The following is a 27,489-nucleotide window of genomic DNA, read 5'->3' as shown; positions in this document are numbered from 1 at the left end:
ATTTTATTTGTCTACGCGTTTCAGAGCCCAAAGCTCCTTCAGGAAAATCACATTCGATTGAATGTGATTTGTCCTTAAGAAGGAGCTTTCGGCTCTGAAATGAGTAGACAAAATCCCTTCCTATCTTCACCTTGATATTTGGTTCTTCAACGGCAGCGTGGAATTTGAACCCTTTCTTCCTCCAAGTGTTAAGGATTATCCTGACTAAGAACTAAAATTCTTTTTCTATTCATTTAAAGAGGAAGTATAAGACTAAATACATTAAAGCCATACATTAGTAAATTAGTCGTTAAAGTTTAATAATTATATTTTACTTATTTATAGAAATCTTGTTATATTATGGCGGCAACTTAGACCAAAAGCTATCTTTACCAACACTTTTATAACATGCATGATTGGCTATGATCTCATACAAGCTTATCTACCTCTATTATGAACAAAATGATTACGCATCTTCAAATCCAACTTTTAGATCCTTTTCTCCTTTGATATGCATGGCAGAAGAGTCGAGAGATCCACATACACATGATGTGCATGAATTAACTATTTGTAGGGATCTGATTGATTAGTCTAAAAGCAGCCATATTGAGAATAAAAGTTCTGTACATTCTGTATGTGAGGCGGAACTATCAAACACATGAGGTGGACCTATATTACCTCTGTATTAGTGGCGTAAATCATGTCACCATCACAATTATTTTGGGCCACTTTATCCTAATTTTTATGTGTATGTCCAGCTTAAGATTCCATATGATGGTTTACAGAATAACTACTTAGGTAACGTTAGAAAACCTGATCTTTTTTGGAGTATAGATATTTGAACACTTGATATCTTACGCAGATGTAAAAACTGTCAACTTCATTGGTGTCACATGCTACAGCATTGTGTGCCTGTTATTTCTATAGTACTGGACTTATTTACTTTGCTTGAGAGTAGCAGATTTAGGCTATGTGCGCACGTTGCGTAAAAACATGCAGTTACGCTGCGCTTTGTAGCGCAGCGTAACTGCATGCGTCCTGCGGCCCCTGCACAGTCTATGGAGATTGTGCAGGGGCCGTGCGCACGTGGCGTCTAAGAGCGCAGCGCTTCGGCTACTGCCGAAGCGCTGCGCAAAAAGAAGTGACATGTCACTTCTTTCCTGCGCTTTGCCGGCAGCTCCTGCTCTGTCTATGGCAGGAGCTGCAGGCAGAGCGCATGGAATCAGCGCTCACTACGGACATTTCTGCAGCGATCTAAAGCGCACATGTGCTCTTCAGATCGCTGCAGAAATTTCTGCAGGGCTAGTACGCAACGTGCGCACATAGCCTTATACTAATATTGTGCAACACAGTGAAGTGATATTCAGATTGCTAGTTCCAATGAAACAACCAAACAACAAATTGTGAATGCGTTATGTTTTCATTTCATTTTATAGTTTAGGTAAATACATTAATAAACTGGCTACATTATTCTTTCTATTTAAAAAAAAATATATTTTTTAAAACACAAATTTATTATTCCAAGAGATATTGATTAAAATGAGCTTTAAAATGAACTTTGTTTGTGGGAAACCCCTTTAACTCTCTGTATTGTAAGTAATCAACTGTGTTTTAAAAGCCCTATCCTTCATAACCATCATAAGGCTGGATTCACACGATGGTATGGCATCCGATGTGAGTGCATCAGATGGGATATGCTAATGACCCTCAGTTCCCACTATACTGCCAGCTTGAGCTGAGTCTCATCCAACTGTGATCCGATCCTGCAATCAAATCACAGCTGCAGAGAAGGAGGCAGGAGCTGCGGAGGAGAGAGGGATTAATCTCCCCATCTCCTCAATTATCCATTGATACGTATATTGACTGCACTCAGATGACATCTGAGTGCAGTCCGCTGTTTCACTTGCACCCATAGACTTGTATGGGGCGAGTGATACGGCTCATGCAGAAAATCGCAGCATGCGGCGACTTTTCTCTCATCCAAAATCTGGATGAGAAAAAAGCTGACCATCTGCACTCTCTCATTGAATAACATTCGTCCGAGTGCAATGCGAGATTTTCTCGCATTGCACTCTTCAGATTCATAGAGAAACTATGGTATTGTATGCAGCTAGTTGGGATCAGAACAGCAACAAAGGCCACCTGTTCCTGGAGGTTATTAGGCTGTTATTTCTGAAACATTAAAACATTTCAGAATTAAACATATATGGCTAAAATCCTATATCAGTGCCTGATACATGGTGTTGGAGATCTGAAAGAAAGTATCTGTTGTCAGGTTCCCTTTAACTACATAGAGATCATACTAGTACTGTACTTATAAAAGTCTACTTCCCTAGAGGCCACTGTATACGATTAATATAAATTCCTACTAGCAGGGAAGATGGTCAGTTTAGCATTTGGGTAAAACCCCCAAAGAGAAACTATTAAACCACCATAAGGTTTTCATTTTTCATTTAAATTACATTATCAAATATAAACCTTTGTGATTAAGTTGTCCTTCAATTACTTTCCACTTACACAATAATGTTTCCTTGTGATTGTGCATGATTATCAAAAAATGCTAACATCAACATCATTAGAGATTTCTGAGAATTCCAAGTTCTCTCAGGGGAACCTTGTTATCTTCCTTAAGAGATCACTTTGCACAATCAAATGGAAAATAATACATTTTACAGTCCCCTTTCTTTTGAGCAAATGTAAGTATCTTCGTAATGAATATTACATGTAATTTTTTTGTTTTGGAAGTATGCAAAACATAATTGTTAACTAATATTCTTAAAGATATATGTAAAGGAATAAGGTAAAAATGTAATTCCTAATACTAAATTCAGTAAATAAATGTTGGTGGTAATTCCTTACATTGTATTAAGATTTGGCCTATATGTGGCCAGTATGCCTGAAATACAAATATAGCTCCATTGTTTAATTAAAATTTCTGCACTTCCTGAAGATAACAATATCTTTATAGTAACTTATTGGGTTTTACATAGTTCAAGTTCATTGCATCGACTGAAAAAAATAGTAATTGTTGTCCTAGTATGTACTACACACGACTCGCTAATCATTTTATAATGAGTACCATGTAGTGATAAGAAATTTGGTATTGCACATTACTCACTGTGCTACACTGTTTCCGTAACTCCTATTTACTTACTGCATGTTACCGTGTGTATCACATCCTTGGTCGGCTTTTTTTGCAGTACCGACCAGTCGTGCCAGCTGATTAGAGACATATATTCATAGCTGAGATGCAAATAGCCCCTTAAAGGTAATCCATCATCAGAATTTTGCTATCTTATCTGAGATCATGTAAATAAATGCGCCATTAAAGCCATACTAAAAAGGTGAACCCAGGTTCAGAAAATACTGATTGCTGGGTTCAGTACAAAATTCATATTCGATATGAATAAGAAATGAGAACAAGGAGTACAGTGGATCCTTGGTTTACAAGAACAATCCATTCTGGGAGTGTGCTTGTAAACCAAGTTACTGGTCTAGCAAAGCAAAATTTCCCATAGGAAATAATGGAAGCTCAGAAAATTCATTCCACAACTTTTACAATATCCCCTATTGTGCTATTCCACACACACACAAACACGCACAAACACACACACACACACTATGCCCACCTTACCCTCTGTTCCCTTGCCGGCCTCCTCGTTCTTGTAGTCCGCAGGTACAGTATGTGTATCAGGTAACCATCGCGACGATGCAGGAGCTTTCACTGTCAGCGTCCACGTCATACGCTGGAGCCGCTTGCTTCTGATTGGCCAGCGCGATGATGTCAAAGGCATGAGCCGCTTGCCGCTGATTGATCAAAAGAGCTGACAGCGGAAGTTCCTCCATCGTTGTGATGGTTACCTGATACACATACTGTACCTGCGGACTACAAGAACTAGGACACCGGTGAGGGAATAGAAGGTAAGGTGAGCATAATATGTGTGCGTGCATGTGTGTTTGTGTGTGTGTGCGTGTTTGTGCATGTTTGTGCGGACTGCAAGAGAGGGTCTGAGCACGGTGAAAGTACAGAACTGGAAGTGTGTGAGTATTTTTTCGTAGGACAAAGCTTACTCGTAAACAGAGTTACAAATTTACAGCAAGCTTTGCTCGTATAGCAAAATACTCGCTCACCAAGTTACTTGTAAACGAGGTTCCACGGTATATAGTACAAAATATCAAAACACCTTTATTGAAACAGTATAAATAGTTAAAAACACAGGATGACAAGATATCAAGGATTGGGAGGAAGGGTGGACAGAAAGATGAAACCACTCAGGCTGTAAATATAAACTAGTATCAAGTTTTAAGCCTAAAGAAATATATAAAGGTCTAGAATAAATTCCCAAAGAAAAATGTAATTAAAATACCACAGTGTGTATCTATAAGAGGAATAATACTATTGACCCAAAATGGAGTGCTAAAAAGTACTACTATAGTAAACCCAGTCTCCTATATAGGGAAATAAATTCCATAGGTAAAAGCAGTGCATGTCTGCAGCAATTTGCCTTACACATACCTGTAAAGAGAGACTCTGGGAGTGATGTGATGTAGCAGCCTGGCAATGAAGCGTCCCAACGCATGTTTCACTGTAGTTAATACAACTTAGTCATGGGGAAGTGAGTCCAAACAATTGGTACTTTAATTAAATTTTCCTTTGGAAATTCATTCTAGACCTTTATCTATTTCTTTGTGCTTAAAGCTTGATACTAGTTTATATTTACAGCCTGAGCAGTTTCATCTTTCTGTCCACCTTTCTTCCCAATCCTTGATTTCTTGTCATCTTGTGCTCTTAACTATTTATACTGTTTCAGTAAATGTGTTTTGATATTTTGTACTATATACTCCTTATTCTTATCTGAGATCAGCATAATCTAGGGGCAGAGATAACATTTCCAGTGATGTGGCACTTATTGGTCTGCTTGGTGTTGTTTTTATGAAATCATTGTTTCATCAGCAGGAGATTATCACTAGAGGACTATTTGGCATGCTGCCATGTAATCCAATCACAGCCCCACCACTGATTGCAAGTTTTCTGCCTATGTACAGTGTACACAGAAATCAGCCAATCAGTAGTGTAGGCAGAATTATACAGCGTTCAGCATTCAGAGAACTGGTAGATCTGCAGCAGATAAAAGAGTTTCTAACCAAAACTACAGCAGCAAGTAAATTAAGTGACGTATCGTTCAGATGGGGTTGCAAATCCTTGGTGACAGATTCCCTTTAAGTTGATGGTCAAGAAGAGGTTAAAAGTGAGAGACAGATGCAGTTGGTTTATCAGATTGGTGAAGACGTTCTAGATAATAAAATCTAAGATCTAATATATGACCACAAAATTGGTAAGAAAACCTGTAGGAAAGGAGGAAATTCATGTCACGTAAATTAAAAAAAATATCAAAAAGACAAAACAAATGAATATCCATACTGCAGATTATACCTAATTAATATTTTATTTTACATATATTCATATTATAATCCTTTTTTAGCATGTCCTGGGCTTCATTTTAATCATCACACAGAAGTGAAACCTTTCCAAGAGTTAAAATACTGATATACCTGTTCATGGTGTAATATTCTACTCTGTCTGCAAAAAAGAAAATAGAATAAAAAGAGACTTGCTGGCCAGCCACATAGAACTTTATTTCGCAAGTCTGCACAGTGCAATAAAAGAAATTCACTATCCGTGAGGCATAGAGTCTCTCTCTTTAGTGTATATTGTTTTACATCTCAAGGACAAGATGTTACAGGAATATGAGTTTGTTCCAATGCTTCATTCAACTACGATGTGGATTTATTATAGAAGAATCTCTCAAGTTTGATCCTCTAGTACCCCCAATGGGTCATATTTTTTTGGATTTCCCCCTGTGGAAATGCAGATCAGCACTTACCCAATAAAATAGATTGAGTTGCATTTGAATGAAATATAACTATTAGAAAGCTTCACAGCCCAAAGGGACATTTTAATGACACCGGGGAGAATTACCAATAAAGTCAATGGTAGTTCTTCACATTTTCACAAGTAAATCCTGACACATGGCCTGTTAGAGGCATTTCATTAAAAGTCAAGAAGAAACTATTTAAAGTCTATTTACTTATTTATTTTTTTTTGCCTTGGTGTAAATTTTTCACTGTGTGGCTTTTTTTATATATAGTTCAACATGTTCTATATTTGAGCTATTTATCTTTTGCTCTGAAAAGGGTGCACAAATCATATGTAGAAGCTGTGGTATTGTAATGATTGTGTCATAATTCTTTCTTTATCTGTAGACATGTAATATGTAATTGATGGAGCTATGTAAGGACATATTTATTGGGGAGGCAATATTTGTTTTTTAATGGTGCCATTATTGATGCGCATACAATTTTTGATCGCTTTTTTTATTCCATTTCTTTGGCAAGACAAAGTGATTAAAAAAATATGATAATGGCATATTTTATTGTTTTAAAGCCTTTGCATACTATTTATATCATAAGTGATGACTGATCATGAGTGAGCATGCTCGCGACTGCTCAATACTCAATTGAGCATCGGGGTGATCAGGTAGGCTCATTGCTCGGCTGAGTATCACGGGTGCTCGGATGTATCATTCGTAAACAATCTGACAAAAAGAGCTGGTTTCCTTCAGCAAATGATGGGAGCCTGCACCTCAGAAGAAGCTGCTTATATTCTCGGAATGGCTTTTACTGAAGTTAAAAACAACATTTTCAGATACTGTTTGTAAAAGAAAGAACCCGCCCACCATCCGCTAGAAATGTTCTGTTTATGGATGGCGGTACATGGGCAGAGAGCTGAACTGCCCAATCATTGACTTTCATCGAGTGTCCGACCTGCTCAACTTGAATAGAGTGCACGCGAGCATTTTTGTGCTCACTCATCATTAGAACAAGCAACTAATGCTTGTATGGGTGTGAATAGAATACCTGAGTATAATGGAAGTCAAAAAGAAACTCCGAGAAATCTTAAGCCAGAAAAATGCTCGAGTTCCCTATTAACTTTCATTATACTCGGGTACTCGAATCGCGCCCATCCAAGCATTAACTGTTTGTTATGAGTATCGAACACCTGAACATGGTAGTGCTCACTCATCACCAGTTATTAATGATGAGCAGGCATGCTCGCCACTGCTCCATACTCAATCGAGCATCGGGATGCTTGAGTACATTCGGTGCTCTGACGATTATCGCAGGGGCTCAAATGTATAACTTGTGAACAATCAGACACAAAAGCCGGCTCACTTCAGTGAATGATGGGAGCCAGCACCCCATCTACAGCAGCTTGCAGTCTTTCAATGGCTCTCACTGGATGCAAAAATTATGTGTTCGGATGCTGTGTTTAAAATGAAAGAAAAAAACACCCACACTCCCCCCAGAAATGCTCTGTTTATGGCTAGCTGTATGGGGGTGGAGATCTTAACTTCCCAATAATTGACTTCCATTATTCTCATTACTTGTGATGAGTCCATCAGAGCATCCAACCTGCTTGACTTGAGTAAAGAGCACTCAAGTACTTTAAGGCAGGTGATGGGATTACAGAAAGAGAGGGAAAATAGCTATTTATTTACAACATGTATATATAAAAAAGACAGTCCTTATAGATTAGAAACATGGCATCAGTAAATAGAATCACTGGACAAATGAAAAAAAAAACAACTCTCTGTGCCAACACAATCAGTGACATCAGTTTAGTGGGATCTTTTTTGTTCAGATATATTTCAGTTGAACTTAAATCAAAGTAAAAAACATATCATCTCTTCAAAATTGCAAAAGAGACAGGATGTGTCTCTTCAGACCAATATCTGAAGCAAGATAAAGCTAGAAGTGTAAAAGGCGGCTTTCATGCATCCAACATTCATTTTCAAAGTACGGATCGGTATCTCCATACCGGCCGCAGGTCACTTGACCCAAACTCAACAGCCTCCTAGGCATATGAGACTATGAGTTCAGTCAAATATTGTGGCTTACAAAATATTATATCTGATATCTATATCTTTCATTACTTTCTTGTGCAGTTAAAACCAACAGCAATAATCCCTGCATCACAATTCACACAAAATGTTTTCTTCAATTAGGACCATCATTTAAGTTTAGAATGTTTTAATGTCATAATTGATCATTTATGTAAATATTATATATTCATCTAATGTGTATCCAGCATGTAACAACCAGGAGACTGGACGCTGAAAATTATAATAGGGACATTGAGAGTGTTTCAGGTCATATTAACCCCTTCCCGACATGGCCAACTTCCATTTTTGGATTTTTTTTTTCTCCCTTTTTTCCAGTGCCAAAACTTTTTTATAGCCTTTTATGGTCATGTTTTTTTCAGAACAAGTTGTACTTTTGAATAGCTTTGACAAAACTTTATGAATTGTCATTTGTAGATTACATACATTTTAGTGCATTTCTGAAGCAGAAAAACACTAAAATCACATGTGCGTTTTTTTCTGTGGATTTTTCACATGTAATACTATTTTATGGTGAAAATCTGAACATAAGACTCAGCGTGTACAAAAGAGAAATTGATATGTGTCAGATTTCAAACCCACACCACAGGTAAGTTTACGCAATGTATAAAAAAAGCTCTATGGACATGAGATCTCTATGAATCCATCTACTTTGCTGGAACAGTAAGATACTATGTTTTTTACATGGCATAAAAAAACCTCACTAAAAACTCATGATGAGAACTTACTGGGAACTTTTTATGTCAAAAATGCTATTAGCCTGCAGATATGGTGTAAATTTGCAGGTTAATAACGTTCTAAAGCTATGCGGCAGACACACTGAAAGCCAGGCTACCAGAAGTAAATGAACTTTATTCCTCCGGGCAGCCTCGGGCTTTCAGTCACAGGGGCGAGGATTAAGTCACTGCTCAGTACATAGGGCGCAGAAGCGGTAACCATGGCATGGCACCGACTGGCAGCCAGCTCAGCAATGTATCAGATTAACCATTTGTCTGCAGGTTAATAGCATTTATTTATATAACACGTTCCCTTTAACCATAATGCTAAATTCAGCGACCTTTATGTTAACAATTCTGTTTTGCTGGTCTAGAAATTAGCAAATGTTTAAATTTTGGATCATTTATCAAAGACAAAATTAAATTTAGATTTCAATAGGGATCTGGATTAAAATATTGGCCATTGTTGTCTTATGCGCAGAAAATAGCACATTGGAAACAGCTAAGATAAACAATGGCGAAGCAAATTTTCGTAATTTTGTCTGTCTCGTGTCAGCTTGGGTGGCTCAGTGGTTAGCACTGTAGCCTTACAGCGTTGGGGTCCTGGATTCAAATCCCACCAAGAACACCATCTGCACGGATGTTCTCCCTGTATTTGTGTGGATTTCTCTGGGTTGCCTGGTTTCCTCCCACACTACAAAAACGTATTGATAGGGAATATGGATTGGTAGTCCCAATGAGAACAGCAATGATAATCTCTGTAAAGTGCAGTGGGTATGATGGCATTATATAAGTATGCAAAATATAAGTATATATTCATATATATATATATATATATATATATATATATATATATAAGAAATTGTACGTAAGTTCTTTTGGTTCCGTTTTTATAACATGGTGATTTTAAAATGTGACAGCGTTCTAATTTGAACATGAGAATAATTGTCATATTGTTTTGTATGACAGAATTTATTCTCCTTAATGCCTACTTATTTTTATTCCCAAATTATCTAATATGATAACCCTAAATTAATTGGATATTGGTACTTTATGTATATTTCTAACTAAACTGAGAATGTAATAGTGCTTTCCATTTATAGAGGATATAAAACAGACACTTTCTGGATTGCAATACATATTTTCCATCCGAGTCTGTCATTCTACAAATAATATTGAACTTGTATTCAATTTATTCTGCGCAACATGTCTTTCCAGCTAGCATTTCTGTTAAATGAATGCGCCTAATGTAGACATTCTTTTATGATACAGTGGATGCTTTGCAGAAAAGTGAGTCTATAATTGAAAAAAGCTGGCTTAATTAATAGATCATTAACTATACCACTTGATTTTACTAACTGATGGTGCTGGAACTCATTTTCATTCCCACACTCGGTTTATTCCTTATGGCAGACTTGATATCCTGTTATTGGTGCCACTTCTTTCCTGGCATCGTTATCTTTACTGCTCCACACACATCAAAATTCAAGAATATGCTAACTCATTCTAGAATATACCTAATGCTGAAGATTTCTAGCTTTCTATCTAATATGAGAGTGCATAGTACAAGGATTTTTACTGTTCCACTTATAGCCAGCCCTTACAGTGTATGTACAGTATATATACTGCACACATTCTTTACAAATAGATGGAACAAGAACATTTTTTAAACTTTTTCCCTTTATTGTTAAATAATTGAACCTCTAAGGGAAACATACAAAGATGAAGAACTTCTTTCATGATGCTACAGCGAGAATATTCAATCTCCTGCCAAGCGTAGAAACATGAGCACTTCTGTTAGACTAGAGAGTTTATATTATGCATGAATTGTTTCTCTATTTGCCAGCAGGTCGACTTCTAGCTCAGCAATAAATTCTGCAAACTTGGATTCATGCGCAAAATGAATGTGACAAATCTGTTCTAAAATGTATGTGATGTGTTGGTCTGGAACTTAGTACTCTTCTTACTATTATTTATTTATTTTCATATGCGATAACCACAAGTGTTGCCCAATATCTCACTTGATAATGATAAAAGGCATAAGCTTTAGAAGAAATACTCACAGCATAAATGTTGAAAATGAGCTTAGGTTTATGTTGTAGTTAACATTGGAAGTTGAGAAATGTGCTTCATATAAATAAATCAGTTCACTATAGTTTTTTTTATAGTGTCTATTGGAGGCATCCCCAACATGTTGCTCACGTGCCCTTGATATGTTGCTCACGGCTGTCTGCCAGCTTGGAGCATTATCGCCAAGTCTAGCAAGCAATTTTGAAGAGCAGGTCTCTAGATGGTGACTTTTTGGAATAGCCCCTGTAGAAGAGCAGATCTGGATATATATATATATATATATATATATATATATATATATATATATTTATATATATATATATATATATATATACATATATATATATATATACGTATATATATATATATATATATATATATATATATATATATATATATATATATATATATATATATATATATAAATATATATATATATATATATATATATATGTATGTATGTATGTATGTATGTATGTATGTGTGTGTGCATTGGAGTTGGAGAGGTAAATTGAGAAAGTTCAGGCCGGACCTAGGATGTTAATGCCAGATATAGCAGCTCAAGGTGATATTGTGGTGGGAGTGCTTAATGCGAGTTTCCCCATTGAGGGTAAAGAAACAACCCCTGGATACAAGTATACATAACTTTGTCTGTCATTGTACCGATAATAGAGGCACATGGTTTCACTACAGTGGTGGAGGCGGAAGCTGTATGGCACTACTCAGGGGAGGAGATGGCTCTTAATGTGGTCAGTGATCCTCTCTAAGACCTCATTGTGGCTCACATGGTCAGGAAGGTTGGGGATTGCTCGTCTATTGTATCTGCCATATTTGCTGCAGTCAATTTTTGTATTCTACATAACATAACACTAGGGCATCTTTTACCATCATTTTCCATTTGCTAAGGATGGTTATACACCCGAAATGTGTAGATTCGGATGCTATTGTAACTTTTTTTGTTTTTTTTTTTTAAATGATGTAATGTCCCATGTTTGAGTATTTAAGAAAATAAAGAAAGCCTGTTTATAGAGCTGGACGTTTTCATTTTTGTAATCTGTTCACCTAACTCTGTATGGTCTTGCTCCTCTGTTATTCCTCCTAGAAATTCATAAACAAAGTGACAACTGGGGTTTACTAGTTGGTGTGTTTTCCTATACTCTGACATTATGCAATTAATAATGACCATGTCAGCATAAATAGGGACAAGGGGAGTGACATCACCCAATAGTCAATTTATTCATAAATATTCAGGACAAGTTAACAAAAGAAGGAGAAAGGATGCTTCACTTTTTTATATTTTTGGACTCAAAGATCCTCATTAATACCAAGCAATAAATGTATTTTTGGATACACTAAGATTTTAGGATCCTTAATCTCTATCACTATGATATTGATTTTACTAAGTCACTGAGGTTTACACATAAGAAACAATCTACAATAACGACCACAATATGTAAATAGCTATTCCATTTTTATTAGTGTTTTGAAACATTTTCCATGTTATCCACTAAATAAAATATTGAAAAACTGTTCTTCTTGAAGAGGAAGAAAATAATTTTTCAATTGACATCTATAGGTGGTTAACCTGTCAAGGAATGTCTATTTCTGTATGTATGACATCAAGTGGCCAAATCTGTCTGCCACAGGCCTGCTTGAGAAATGGATGGATTATAGACAAAAATGTACAGTAGCTGCTAGTTTTTCTGGTGCATCTAAGTTCAAAGTGTAATGAAACCTAAAGAGCATATAAATGTATGCTGTCTTCTAATTGTGTACATACTATATAAAGCTTTGAAATATGACTATCAGGATCTATAACACCCATCTGTAGAAAATACTATTTCACTATATCAGAGCTGTTGCTCCTTGTAAGTGCAATGTACGTTTCTGTGTGAAATGCCATATGAACAGACATATGAAAGTATTGCTTTTCCTTAAATGGATTATGGAAGATTGGGAGACATAATGGAAGGCACTCTGTCCGCACAGAGTGAAAGATCAAAGTACAGGTGCTTGGTCCATCATGGCATGCAAAACATTTAAGTGCACCTTCTACCTGGTTGTTTTCAATCTATCTCCATCCTTCTCTGGCTCTATAAAGCCAGAGCTGTCGATCAAAGAAGAGGAAGGTGGAGATAGATGGAAAACAAGCAAGACGACACATGCACTTAAATGATTGACTCCCACCATGATACACCAAGTGCCTGTACTTGGTTTAAATAGTCATTCTGCATTGACAGAGTCCCTTTACAGAGAACCTGTTACCCGGTCAAAAGTGTTCAGTTTTTCATTTCATATTAACTCCCCCAAGTTTATTTTGTATTTGTTTTTTCTTTTTTTATTTAAATCAATCATATGATTTCAGATATCTGGGCCTTTTTATTAGTGCTATTTTTTATGATCTTTTGAAAGGAATGGTGCTAACAGGGTAATTATGCAGTGAAGCCTAAAGTCACGCCCTATAATTTGTTATTCCCTCAGTAAGTACCATAATAAATATCGAGTAATAAAAAGGCTCTTATCTCTCCAACCATATGATGTATTTAAATAAACAAATTAAAGAAAAGCAGAATACTCTGAGGCATAACTAAAATAAAATATGAGCAAACAGTGGCCATGTTAAACCTCAGAACAGGACCTCTTTAACCCCTTTAACTCCCAGCCTGTTTTCACCTTGATGACCCGGCCATTTTTTGCAATTCTGACCAGTGTCACTTTATGAGGTTATAACTCTAGAATGCTTCAACGGATCCCAGTGATTCTGAGATTATTTTTTCATGACATATTGGGCTTTATGATAGCGGTAACTATAGGACAATATTTTTTGCGTTTATTTGTGAAAAAATCGGAAATTTGGCAAAAAGTTTGAAAATTAATCAATTTACAAAGTTTGAATTTTTATGCTTTTAAACTAGCGAGACATATGACACAAAATAATTAATAAACAACATTTCCCACATGTTTACTTACATAAGCACTTCAGCACAATTTTGGGGAAAAAAAATTATAAGGAAGTTATAGGGGTTCAAAGTTTATGAGCAATTTCTCATTTTTACAAAAAAATTTACAAAGCCACTTTTTTTAGGGACCACATCACATTTGAAGTGATTTTGAGAGGTCTACATGACACAAAACACCCAAAAGTGACACCATTGCAAAAACGGCACCCCTTAGACTACTCAAAACCATATTCAAGAAGGTTGTTTACCCTTCAAGTGCTTCACAGGAACTAAAGCAATGTGGAAGGAAAAAATGAACATTTTACTTTTTGCAGGGAAGGGAAGGAGTGTCATTTGACTTTTTGAACAGAAAATTAGCTTAAATCAATAGCCGCATTTTGAGAGCCCATGATGTGCCGAAACAGTGAAGCTCCCCCACATGTGACCACATTATGGAAACTAGACCCCCCATGGCATATATCTAGATGGGTAATGAGTACTTTAAACCCTCACATGCTTCATACATTGTGCCATAAAACAAAAAAAGTACTTATTTTTCCACAAAAATGTTATTTTAGGCTTATTTTTTTAATTTGTACAGGGGTAACAGGATAAATTGGACCACAAAATTTGTTGAGCAATTTGTCCTGAGTACGCTGATACTTCATATGTGGCAGATAACCACTGTTTGGGTGCATGGCAGAGCAAGGCGCGTCATTTGACTTTTTGAATGGAAATTAGCTGGAATCGTTAGCTGCACCGTATTGCGTTTGGAGAGCCCCTGACGTGACGAAACATTGGAGCTCCCACATGTGACCCCATTTTGGAAACAAGAATCCCCAATGCATAAAAACAAATCAGGACGCACGCACAGATGTGCTGCAAAAAGGGGGGGACTAGGTGGGATGGAAAAAAGAAGTTCTGTCCAAAGTCAAGTACAGCTGCAGGATACTTGCTGATCAGGTACCTAATTGTTCAAGTTTTGTCTTTTTTTTATTTGGGGTGCACAAAAAAAAGCAAAAACTCAAGCAATTATGTAACTGATCAGTCAATCACGTAGCAGATCAGCGCTTGGCGGCAAGCAGGTGGGGAAGTGGAGAGGGAGTGAGAGGTGGGAGTGGGGATAGTTAGAAAAGAGCCACGATCAATACTTATAGGATGGATCAGAACAGCAGCAGGATCACAGAAGAGATGGAGGCAGATCAATGAGGCAGCAGATGGGGGCAGCAGCAGATGGGGGGGCAGCATCAGATGAAGGGAAGCAGCAGATGGGTGGAGAAGTGGTGGATGTGAGAAGGCGGCGGTGGCTAGGAGAGGGCAGCGGCAGATGGAGAGGTGGTGGATGAAGGATTGGCGGCGGATGGGAGAGGGCGCAGCGGATGGAGGAGCTGCAGTGGATGGGAGAGGGTGGCGGCAGATTGAGGAGCGGGTGATGGAAGAGTGGCAGCAGATGGGAGAGGGCGCAGCGGATGGAGGAGTGGCAGAGGATGGGAGAGGGAGCAGCGGATGGAGGAGCGTCGGAGGATGGGGAAAGGGGAGAGGGTGGAAGGTGAGATTGGGGATAGCTACCTTACAGGATGGATATAAGCAGCAGGATCACAAGAAATGAAGGAGGCAGCATATGGAGGAGGCAGCAGGTGGAGGAGGCAGCAGATAGAGGAGGATGAGAGGTAGGGAGAGGGCAGCAGATGAAGAGGATGGGAAAGAGCACGCAGCAGATCGGGGGGGCAGTGGCTGATGGGAGAGAGTGGGAAGCAGATTGGGGAGGGGGGCAGCAATTGATGGGAGAGAGTGGGCAGCCGATTGGGGAAGGAGTCAGCGGCTGATGTGAGAGAGCGGGCAGCAGATCAGGGAGGGGGCAGCGGCAGATGGGGAGAGCTGGAGCAGATGAAGGGAGCAGCAGATGGAGGAGAGTGGCAGCAGATCAGGGGCAGTGGCGGCGGTGGCGGCAGATCAGGGGCCGTGACTGCTGCTGCAGCAGCGGCTAAGGCTGAAAGGGGGCAGTGGCGGCAGAGGCTGATCGGGGGCAGCGGTGAATGTAGGGCGTGCTATAACTTACCAAATGACACGCGCAGGGATCTCTCTCCTCAGCTTCTACGAATGGAGTGAAGCTGAGGGGAGCAGTCACCTACAGGTCATCAGCCCCAGATCCACGGTGATTGGGGAGATTGTTCACAAGGCCTGTCTCTCCAATCAGAGCTGGGGGAGGGTGAAGCGAAGGTCACCCAGCTTCAGCCAATGATCAGTGCTATAGCTGCACTAATCATGGCTGGATTTCAATGTTCTCAATGGCTGAAACATTACAGTGGCTGTGATTGGCTGAGCGGTGTTTGTCAGCCAATCACAGCCTCCATAGGTTTGGGGAGGAAACACCACCCCTCCTGAGGTCAGGCAAAGGTCCCCTCCTTCCCGAATCTAAGGTTTTTGTATACCGATCGCAGCCACCGGGGCTCTGGGGCCGTGATTTCGCCATGACATACTGGGTACGTCATGAGTCCTTAAGTACCAGGGAACCATGATGTACCCAGTACATCATAGGTCACTAAGGGGTTAAAGGGAAGTTTCTAGTTTGACTGAAAACTTCAATGATTATTCTTTCAACGGTAAGATTACATTGAACACACCTTTCTTATTCCTAGAGGAGAGCTACTTTGAAGAGTTATCTTAATCAGTTCACTGCTACTCACCCCATTGTTGACAATCAGATTTTCTCATCAAGGGAAGTCATATGTAACTGCTCATTCCAGCAGGCTACTGCTAGTGTTGCATTATAGAGAGTGTTTAAAAGAGGGGGACATTGCTCTGTGATGTCCATATATATTGATCAAGGAGCTATTTAAAGAAACTCTTGGCTGGATCCACACATCCTATTTGAATAAAAAATAATCCATTTTTAGGCCATTTTATTGGTAGTTTTGTTGTGCAGTTGGCTCACCTGCAGTGTATTATTGTTTCTGTGGCAATTTGGAGGCAGTTTGGGTTTTTTTTAAATGCATTAATTCTTGAGTATTTCATTTTCTCTATGAAGCTTGAAAAACTTCCATAGGCTTCTCTACAGAATTTCAAAAATTGCAGAAAAAAATGTGCAAACAAAATGATACTAAAAAACTAATGTGCCACAAAAAGGGTTGTTACAAATTACACAGTTTTAAAAGGTGTTTTCATGTTAAAAATCAAATTTAAGGAAATCTCAAAGAAACCATCAACTCTAGCATTGAAAAATTACTATTCAGTTGTACAAGTCCTTTTGCAGTCAAGAGGACCACAGAAATGGTATAGGGAGAAGTTGTAATGCTGAACCAATTCTCTGCTATATAAGAAAGGCAGGGCAGTAGTGCTTCCACTGTACTCATCACTGCAGTGCAGTGACCATGTTGGATACAAGAAAATCCGACTCCCAATCTCAGTGGAAAAAACAGCAGGAGGTACACAGAGGGCATCAGGTAGGCTGATAGTATATGAAAAATGTATAGCAACTTTCTAGTGCTGTGATAGGTGGGTTACCTTAGCTTTTTCTACAGTGTGTCCACCCATATCCTGTCCACCGATATTACTTGAGAACGGCGGAAGCTATAGGCATAGAAGTGGTGTCTAGGTATAGTAAAGTAGCCATGCACTATGCAATTAAACCAGCTATTGCACCACCTGGTGGAAAACAACGGAGTTAGCATTTTTATCTCGAAAACGGAACAAGATACATGGAGGACCATGTAGAAGGCGCACACATGCCGAAACGCATAGTCCGAGAGACTACCACTCCTATTTGATATAATTTATTGCTCCAACTCTGACTCTATTTTTAATGAAATTCTCAATAAAATTTGTATCGCAAGGTACATTTTTTAAATTATGAACTGAGTTTTGGAATTTATCTGCTGGAGTTTGGATGATTTCTTCTATATTGATTTTCGTGGCGGGCTCCTGCTCTGTTTTCCTTACGCATTTTGTTTCTGGACTATATGAAGGATTCCACACATCGGGGAGTACCGGTAAGCTGGCTGAAAAAAACTATTTTTGTAGTGTAAAGTTTTAGGGTCTTTTTTTCATAATTTATGATGATTTTGGCACTGGTGGACAGACAGAATAGGACTCCTGTGTAATAACTATATATGGGCTTTATGCAGCCCAAAAGCTCATCAAAATGCACTATTTCATCTGCATTGGAGGTGATAATGCACCCCCTTACCTCTTGGGTCCCTGTGCAGCCTCTCAGGTTGCACCAATGAAATGTTCACCCCTGGATATTGGTGATGATGATTATACAGATTATCATTCATGTGGAATTCAATTCTATGCAAAATATTTCAAGAGCTGCTTTCTGCTTATCCAATTATCCAACAGAACATTTCTCATAATTTCTCAAGGATTTACTAGTTTGTATTTATTTATAACCACTCTATTCTCAATAGAGTTTTCAAATGCCAAGGTCCTCAATTTTCCACCAGCACATCCGATCTATAAGAGAAAATACCCTGAGCTAATCAGTGTATTTTCTCTTCTACCCAGTGCTAGCTAGTGCTTGTATTCTTTATTGACTACAAATCCATTTCTGCTACTTTTGTGTTTTTACCTTCAACTTTGAAGAGCGCAGTCTTTTATATTGTCAAAACCTTTGTGATTGCCTCATATTCAACAATTATCACTGAGTTGTTAAAGACGTTATCTGCTTTGGAAAACCAATTTTCAAATATGTTATTTTGGAATTTTCAGCTAATAGAGTGATTTTCCAATTCAACTATTAGCTACGGTGAAGAGCTGCTGCAAAGAGCATCTGGCAAGTCTGTGCATTACATAGACATCTCAATGGTTTCAATGGGATCTATGAAATGCTTCATTTCACTTGTGGTAGCACTGTAGGGAAACCGAACACCTGTAGCTATGTTCACCCACACATAACAGCTGATTGCTAAGAGTCATAGCAGCAGGACAGCCTGTAATCAGCTTATCGTCCAGAGATTCCGCTAAAGAAGGAATTGGCCAAAGCACATCCACTTTAAGCTTTCCATTTATGGACATTTGAATTTTCTCTTTTTTTCAGCTTTTGGCTTAGTGACTTTGGGAATGAAAAAGAAACAAGTAAAATGCCTGTATTGACATCAGTGAATAAAATGCCTGGATAGGCTAAATTATTGACTTGATAGGGTCGTAAATGGCAATGGGTGTGATAGAATCAGACATGATGAGGAAATTGAGTAAGGCAGCAATTTCAATGTCTAAATCAAAATGGTCACAACATACAACAGTTAAAGCTAGCCAATATATATAAAGTGACAGCGGTGAGTAAAAAAGAAGCACATATATATATGTTAAAGTATTTTACATTATGAGAAATATCTAGCTTTATAATACATAGACAAATAAAATAAAGAGCCAAGGAAGCAAATAGTCATGTTTCATGCTCAGCGTTTTTGGTAAAAAGTGGATTAAAAAGAAATGGGAAATTTTTAAAAAAAGGACTTTGGCTATATGCTATGGAATTTATTATAAATTTACTTTGATGTCCATATGTTCAGTGTTTCAAATGGGGTTTTTTCTGCTTCAGGGATTGAAAAATACTTGCTTAAAAAAGACAATACATGTCTCATGCACATCTTGCTTATTTATTTTCTTGCAGATTTTAAGTAGTTTCAAATCTGCAGCATGTCAGTTCCTACCTCATGGCAAAACACACATATTAGGCCCCCTTCACAAGTCAGTCATTCTGGTATGTATGTTGCAGTTTTTATACATACCAAAATCACAGACATATACGCAGACCCATTAAAATCAATGGATCTGCAAAAACATCAGTGATTTCTCACTGACTGTGTTTCCATGCGGCGCACATGCGTGTCCATGTGTTGCGCATGGGGACATGTCCGTTTTTCTCCGGCATCACTGATGTCCCACCGACCACACAGTGGTGTGATCCGTGTTACACATACCAGAGAAAACACGTATGTTTGAAATAAAAAAAAATGTATACTCACATGTCTTCAGCGATGCTGTCTTGAGCCACTGCTGCCTCTGTTTCCAGACCGGCTAATTATGCTCATGAATATTCACTGCACTGTGACCCGGAAGTAACAGCAGCGGCCAGAGACAGCATCACGGGAGTCATCAGCACTACAAACAGGAGCGGCATGGCCAATTGTGTATAGAAGTCCCTGATCTATGTGTTACGTGTGTTATCACGGATCATAGCTAGCACACAGAGAACATACATGTGCCAAAGTCACGGCACACGGAGGTCCAAATCCATCTTTAACACGTCAGTGAAAACCGTGTGTATTTTTCATTGATGTTTAAAGGGGGTCTTATGCTTTTCCCGCCAACATTTCAACAAATATGTCTGCAGCAAATACTTAACATGTGCACATAAAAAACTGACAGGTGTACTACCGTGCAGTATGTTGGTAGTGCAGGGTATAAGACACAATATTAGTTTAGTGCAAGCTGAAGTATCATATTGGTACTGATTAAAACAAAAACCAGTAAAATGTAAAAAAAGATGTTAAAAATAAGTACAAAATGCAGTAAAAAAATTATAGCACAGAAATATTTTGCTATTAAAAACAATGATTTTCTGAAGCAAAAAGTAAACAAAAAAGTATGAAAAGTTTTTTGCCACATGAAAAATGACCTGAGTTATAAAACCATCAAATTATATAACCCATATAGTGAAAACAGTAAAATAAATAACAGAAAAAGCCAAAATATAGTATTTTCACCATACTGAATCAAAAAACTGAAATAAACAGAGAAACCATCATCCAAGGCCCCTTCACACATCAGTGATTCTGGTACGCATGTTACTGCTTTTATACGTACCAGAATCATGGACATATGCAAACCCATTAAAATCAATGGCTCTGCGCACACATCAGTGATTTTACACTGACTGTGTCTCTATGCACCATACATGCGTCTTCGTGTGCCCTGCATGGAAACAAGTCTGTTTTTCTCTGGCATCACTGATGTCTCACGGACCACACAGTGGTGTTAGCCGTTAAAAACATACCAGAAATAACATGTACATTTAAAATAAAAAGCTTTTTAAACTTACCAATCTCCAGCGATGCTGTCTTTGGCCACTGCTGTCTCCTGTTTCCAGGCCAACTAATTATGCTCATGCATATTCAGCTGACCCAGAAGTAGCTGCAGCAGGGAGACAGCAGCGGCCGGACACAGCATCCAGGAGACTTCAGCATCACAGACAGCAGTGGAATGAACAAGTGAGTATAAGTGCCTGATCTCCGTGCATTATCACAGATAGCACCAGGAGATCACACATGTGTCAAAATTATTGCACACTGATGGACATATACACCTTTAACACATCAGTAAAAAATGTGTGTTTTTCAATGACGTGTGATGGAGGCCTAATCCTGGAAAAATCAAAGCCTTTTATGAGTGTTGGCAAGAAATTAAAAAAGTAATAGCTATCAGAATATAGTGAAGCAAAAAACAAACTATTTATTAAAAAAAAATGTATTTTGTTTCCTAAAGAAGCAAAAAAAAAAACAAAACTGCATAAATGTGTTTTTATTGCAATAGTTCTGACTCCAAGAATAAAGTAAAAATAACAAAACTTTTTATTTGCTCTGCTGCACAAAAATCAGAAAAGAAAGCAATAAAGATGTTTGGTAGACCAAAATGGAATCAATAAAAACTTCAACTCATCAAAATTAAGGTCTCACACAGCTCTTTCACCAAAAAATATAAAGAAGTTAAAGCTCTCAGAAAATGGAGAAGGGAAAAAGATACATTTTTGTAAAAAGTGTTTTTGTGTGGAAATCTTGAAAAATAAAAAAAATACTATATAACCCTGCCATCACTGTAATTATAGCAGCCCAAAGAATAAAGTTCACTTACCAATTTAACTACACAGTGAAAAATTTGAAAGGGCAAAAAAATCCTAAATTCATGTGTATTTGTTCATTCCGCCTCCCAAAAATCAACATCAAAAAGCAAATAATAATGTTATTTATTTCTAATTGGTACCAATACCTTCAACTCATTCCACAAAAAAAGAATCCATTTGTCAATGGAAAAAAAATGGTTTTCCAAGAAACTAGCAGCTCAACATACTAGCAAAACATTATAAAGAAATTAAATTGTGAGTACAGCAGAGTGCCCAAACTGCAATAAAAGTGACAAATAGCATTGCGGCAAAGCAGAAAGATCAATTAGAAAGATTGTCCAGAAAACAATGATTGATATGTTTGATAGGTCATCGATATAAGATCACTGGGGTTATGGAACTTGGCACATACCCTCCAATCAGCTGAAAACTTCCTCAGCTGGGGATGTAAGTACAGACAGAACACAATGCTTAGTGGCAGCAGCCCAGTACTGTACTTTATCTCCCATTGATGTGAATGTACTTTATTCCTCCACAGGGACCATTACCAGGAGGTTGCTATATTCTGTCTGTGTATCACTTAGTTCTGGCTGCTTATGTAGCAGATTTAAGTTGATCTGTGGAAGTGTTGTACCTCCTCTTATCTCACATTTAAACCAGTACTTTTCTTGTAAGGAAATCGTTTATGCAAGTGCCACTGTTTGCTCTTTACTGTAAGACAAATATACAACAGTGGAGGAAGGACTTAAAATTATTTCTCAGGGATAAAACTATCCAGTATTTGTTGGAAAAATTATTTAATAGAACTGAGAGTCCTCTGTGGTTGATACCTCTTAATGGCTAACTGAAAAGAAGGTAATAATAGCAAGCTTTCGAGACTACTCAGGTCTCTTTATCAGGCATGGTATGACAAAAAAATCTGAAGAGTCATATATGTACACTAGAGATGAGCCACCACCCTAGTGTTCGAGTTTGGTTCGTCGAACTTGGGGTGTGTTCGTCAAACACTTTCGAACACCTTCGAACACCATTGAAAACAATGGAAGGCAAACACAAACACATACAAACATACATAAATATGAACGCACACACACATATTATGCTCACCTTACCTTCCGTTCTATCACCGGCCTCCTGGGACTTGCAGTTCGCCGATACAAGATGTGTGTTGGGTAACCATCGCGACCGATGCCGGAACGTCCACTGTTAGAGCGCTGACATCAAAGGCAGGAGTCGCTTGCCTCTGATTGGCCAGTGCGCTGCCTTTGAGTAGCGTCTGACAGAGGAAGTTCCTCCCTTGTCGCGATGGTTACCCAATACACATCCTGTAGCGGCGAACTTCATGTATCTGGTAACCATTGCGACGAGGGAGGAACTTTATCTGTCAGACGCTTCTCAAAGGCAGCTCGCTGGACAATCAGAGGCAAGCGGCTCCTGCCTTTGAAATCAGCGCTCTGGCAGTGGAAGTTCCGGCATCGGTCACGATCGTTACCTGATACACATCTTGTGCCGGCAAACTGCAAGTCCCAGGAGGCCGGCGATGGAACGGAAGGTAAGGTGAGCATAATATGTGTATGTGCATGTATGTTTGTGTGTGTTTGTGTGTGTTGGTGTGTGTTTATGCATGTGTGGAATGGCACAATAGGGGACCAGGATGGGACATTGAACAAGTTGTGGAAGGAATTGTCTGCATTGCAATGATTTTCTATGGGAAATCTTGCTTTGCTAAACGAGTAAGTTGGTTAACAAGCACACTCCCAGAATGGATTGTTCTCGTTAACCAAGGTTCCAATATATTAACATTGAATGACAGTATTACTGTGAAAAGCCAGTTACGCTTTTGGTGATTGAACCGTTATTAAACATAACCTCGAACTGTCGAACTTGAAGCTAATTGTTCACGTTCGTCGAACGACTCGAACATTGCCTAAAACAGGTCGAATTTGAGATTGGCGAACAGTTCAATTCGAACACCACTCATCTCTAATTTACACGCAACAGGAGATAGAATAGTGCAATAAATAAGACAATTGACATGAAGCAGAACTATCAGTATGGCAAGGAGACAATCAGTTGTGGCAGTAAATATTGGAGCAGTTCATAGATAAGCAGTGTGAAAGTTTTATTGTCTGATTGAGGTCTAGTCCAGAGTTGTGATGCCCCCAGATGTTCTGAGAAGCATATTTCCTAATTGACGTAAAAATACATAAATCCATGTGACATATTCATTCTTGCTCTGAATGTGTCAAAGGTCATCATAAGTTTGTACTCCCAGACCCTTTTGTCTCTCTGGTATTTGAGGTTTCTTTTCACTACCAGCAATTTCATGTCCATGATGCTGTGGTCTGGTTTATCAAAATGTTTGGCCAAAGGTAGATCTATCTTTTTTTTCTCCAATTGTGGGATGAGAATTCATGCTTGTTCTGAGCTTCCGTCCTGTCTCCCCTACATACAGACCCCCAGTTGGACATTTTATACATATAATTATGTACACCACATTGGTTGTGGTGCAGCTGAAGGTACCTGGGATCTTGTAGTCCTGCTGTGAGCTGGGAATCTTGATTTTGTTCGTTATCAATATAAATGGACAGGTTTACCTTTTTTCTGGTTGTAAGATAATGTTCATGCTGTTGTTGGAGAGGACAGGGAGCTTCTGACAATGATACTTCTAAAGGGCAATTTACACACTGTGATATCGGTACCGATATCACTAGCGAGCGTACCCACCCCGTCGGTTGTGCGTCACGGGCAAATCGCTGGAAGTGGCGCACAACATTGCTAACACCTGTCACACGGACTTACCTTCCCTGCGACATCGCTCTGGCTGGTGATTCGCCTCCTTTCTAAGGGGGCAGTTCGTGCAGCGTCACAGCGATGTCACACGGCAGCTGTCCAATAGCAGAGGAGGGGCGGTGATGAGTGGCCGGAACATGCCGCCCACCTCCTTCCTTCCTCATTGCCGGTGGACGCATGTAAGGAGATGTTCGTCGTTCCTGCGGTGTCACACATAGCGATGTGTGCTGCCGCAGGAACGACGAACAACATCGTACCTGCAGCAGCAACGATATTAAGGAAATGAACGATGTGTCAATGATCATCGATTTTTCACGTTTTTGCGCTCGTTGATCGTCGCTCATAGGTGTCACACGCTGCAATGTCGCTATTGGTGCTGGATATGCGTCACCAACGACGTGACCCCAACGATATATTGTTAGTGATGTTGCAGCGTGTAAAGCACCCTTTAGATTTGAGGGCTGCTAAAAACACAGAATTGATGCAAAAAACAATTAAGAAATGTGCTCAATTAAGAAATGTACTCCTCAAACCATTTGGAGCATCACAAATCTGAACCAGACCTCAATCAGAGAACAATAAAACTTTCACAGTTTATCTATGAATTGCTCCAATATTTATATTCCCATACTGATAGTTCTGCTTCATGTCCCATGTCTTATGCATCTGGTGGGGTACAACTACAGCCAAACAAAGTATATCTTGTGTGTGTTTCAGTGAAACATCTCTAGAGTAAAGATTACAACTTCAGATGAGTGAACTCGCAGATATTCTGGTTCGGTGTGTCCGGTCAGACTTAAAAAAAATTCCAGTACGGGACTGGACTTGAACCTCAACATCTGCCTGGACGCTGAACCCCATATAAATCTATGGGGACCCAAGCATTGTGCTGTAAAATGGTAGAAAGGGCTAAGGGGGTGTAAAACAGGGGAATTATAGTTACTGAGTCTCCTGCACTGCTTTCACATTGCTTAGGGATCCACACATTATACCTCATGCAAATTGACAGCTTCCTCTGCCCACCTTCTGTGACAGTGTCTTTGATTGGTTGCATTCAGACACTGATGTGCCGTTGTCTGCATTCGGTTGTGGAGCATAAAAATAAATAAACAAATGTAAAAAATGAAATAGGGTCCCCAATAGATTGATACCCAGCACAGATAAAGCAGACAGCTACAGGCTGCAACCTGCAACCCCCGGCTGTGTGCATAATCTTGGCTGTGTATCAAAATGCAAGGAACCCCCTGAGGCTTTTTTTTATTATTTTAATAACCAATTTTAAAAAAGGCGTGTAGTTCTCTGCCAATTTTGCTACCCAGCCAAAATAAAGCTGAGAGCTGGGGGCTGGTATTCTCAGGCTTGGGAGAACCATGTTTATTGGGGCCCCCCAGCCTAAAAATAGCAGCCTTTAGCCACCCCGAAACTGTTACAACCATTAGATGCGACAATTCTGGCACATTACCCAGCTCATCCTGATTGCCCTGGAGCAGTAGCAATCAGGGTAATATAAGGGGTTGGTGGTGGCTGTGATTTTTTAAAAAATCACAGCTGTCATCAAGCCCAAGATTAGTAATGGAGAGGGGTTTATGAGATTCTCCCATTACTAACCCTGTAAGTTAAAAGAAATAAACAAAAACACAAAAAGTATTTATTTTAAATTAAAAAAGCGCACCCACTTTCTCCAGTTCCTAAACCTCCCAAATATCCCTACAGGTCCAATGTAATGTAGTGTGACAGCCACAAGGAAGACTCGATAAGTACAATTCTCATGCTTTAATCCATATTTTACTGTCTTTTAACTTAACTTTTTTTCATATGAGTGGCCAAACCCAGATAGTAACATGGACTTCCCTGAGAGGTCCATGTTCAGGGTCCATGCACAGACACCAGGTGTCCGATTTGGACTCATCAATCACCATCATCAATCACATCCCTAGAATTTCCTGAGGGCATAGTTTCCAAAATGGGGTCTCTTTGTAAGTTTTCTGTTGCTTTGGCATCTCAGGGCCCCTGTAAGGGGTGCCCACAATCTATTCCAAGTATTGGTGCACCAATAGTCAAATAGAATTTTTTTCTTTTCTGAGCCCTGTAGTGTATTTAAATAGTAGTTTTTAACCACATGTAGGGTATTGTGTTGTGTATTTGCCTATTTGTGAAAGTGAAAAATTGGGAGACAAAATATTTTAGTGGAAAACATGTAATTTTTCGTTTTCCACATTCCAGCATTATAAAATTCAGTGAAACCCCGGGGGATTCAAACTGCTCTTCAGATCCTTAGATGGATTTCTTTTAGTTTCCAAAATGGGATCATGTGGAGGGTTCACACCTCAAAGATTCTGCAAACATGACATGGTTTACACAATCTATTCCAGCCAAAAGTAAGTTAGTGCACCTTCTTTTCTGTGCCATGCCATAATATCAAAAAGTAGACCTCGCACACAGATGTTGTATTGCAGCATTATTGGGTAATTGAGTAAATCTGTGTGGCTCAATTTCTCTTGCTACTCCTAGAAAATGAAAAAAATTGGACTAAAGCAGCATTTCAGTTGAAAATAGTGTAATTTTTCATTTTTATTTAGAAACTTTTGTGAAGCACCTGTTAATCAAAAATAATTACGCCACCCATAGGTGAGCTCTGTATAATCCCAACCACAACATTGTGTGGCATTTTTCTATGTGCACTGTGCATTGGTGAAAAGATGTAAATCAGTGCTAGGGGAGGAGCTTATACAGAGCAGGAAGACTACATAAGATGACACCATTAGGCTACGTTCCCACAATCACTTTTTGGTGAGTTTGGATGTTGCAGAATTTCTGCACCTATTATGTAGATTTGTGCTTTGTTAAAGGCATTTTGTGTACGCTATTGACACAGAGGTTTTTGTCCATTGTTGGTATGGCATGTTTTAAATAAATCGGCTTTGATCTTGAATCAAGATTCTTGATATTTCCTTATATTTGGCTTTGACAAACCTTATTGATAAACTTGTGTGGATTACATGCGTTTTTTTAAGTGTGACTGTAAAAGAGACACACTAAAACACGTGCATTTTTTATAGAACTACACAAGTATATCCACAAATAATATTGCATTAGTGGTGATAACAAGTACATGACCTAGAGGAGAGTTAGGCACTGGAGTAAATGAATTAAAGCCTGTATCTCAAAAAGAAGACTAGAGATGAGCC

General features: G+C 38.8%; 1 protein-coding gene across 7 annotated transcripts in view; it reads left to right on the top strand.

Annotated features, from left to right (window-relative positions):
* Positions 1-27,489, top strand: part of ADGRB3 (adhesion G protein-coupled receptor B3) — a 1,441,017-nt gene that overhangs the window by 754,669 nt on the left and 658,859 nt on the right. The gene's annotated exons all lie outside the window — the stretch shown is intronic.

The sequence above is a fragment of the Anomaloglossus baeobatrachus genome, chromosome 3 (assembly GCF_048569485.1).
Source record: "Anomaloglossus baeobatrachus isolate aAnoBae1 chromosome 3, aAnoBae1.hap1, whole genome shotgun sequence".
In the NCBI taxonomy this organism is placed as follows: Eukaryota; Metazoa; Chordata; class Amphibia; order Anura; family Aromobatidae; genus Anomaloglossus; species Anomaloglossus baeobatrachus.
Note: the sequence above shows the minus strand (reverse complement) of the source record. Positions and strands in the feature narration are given on the sequence as shown.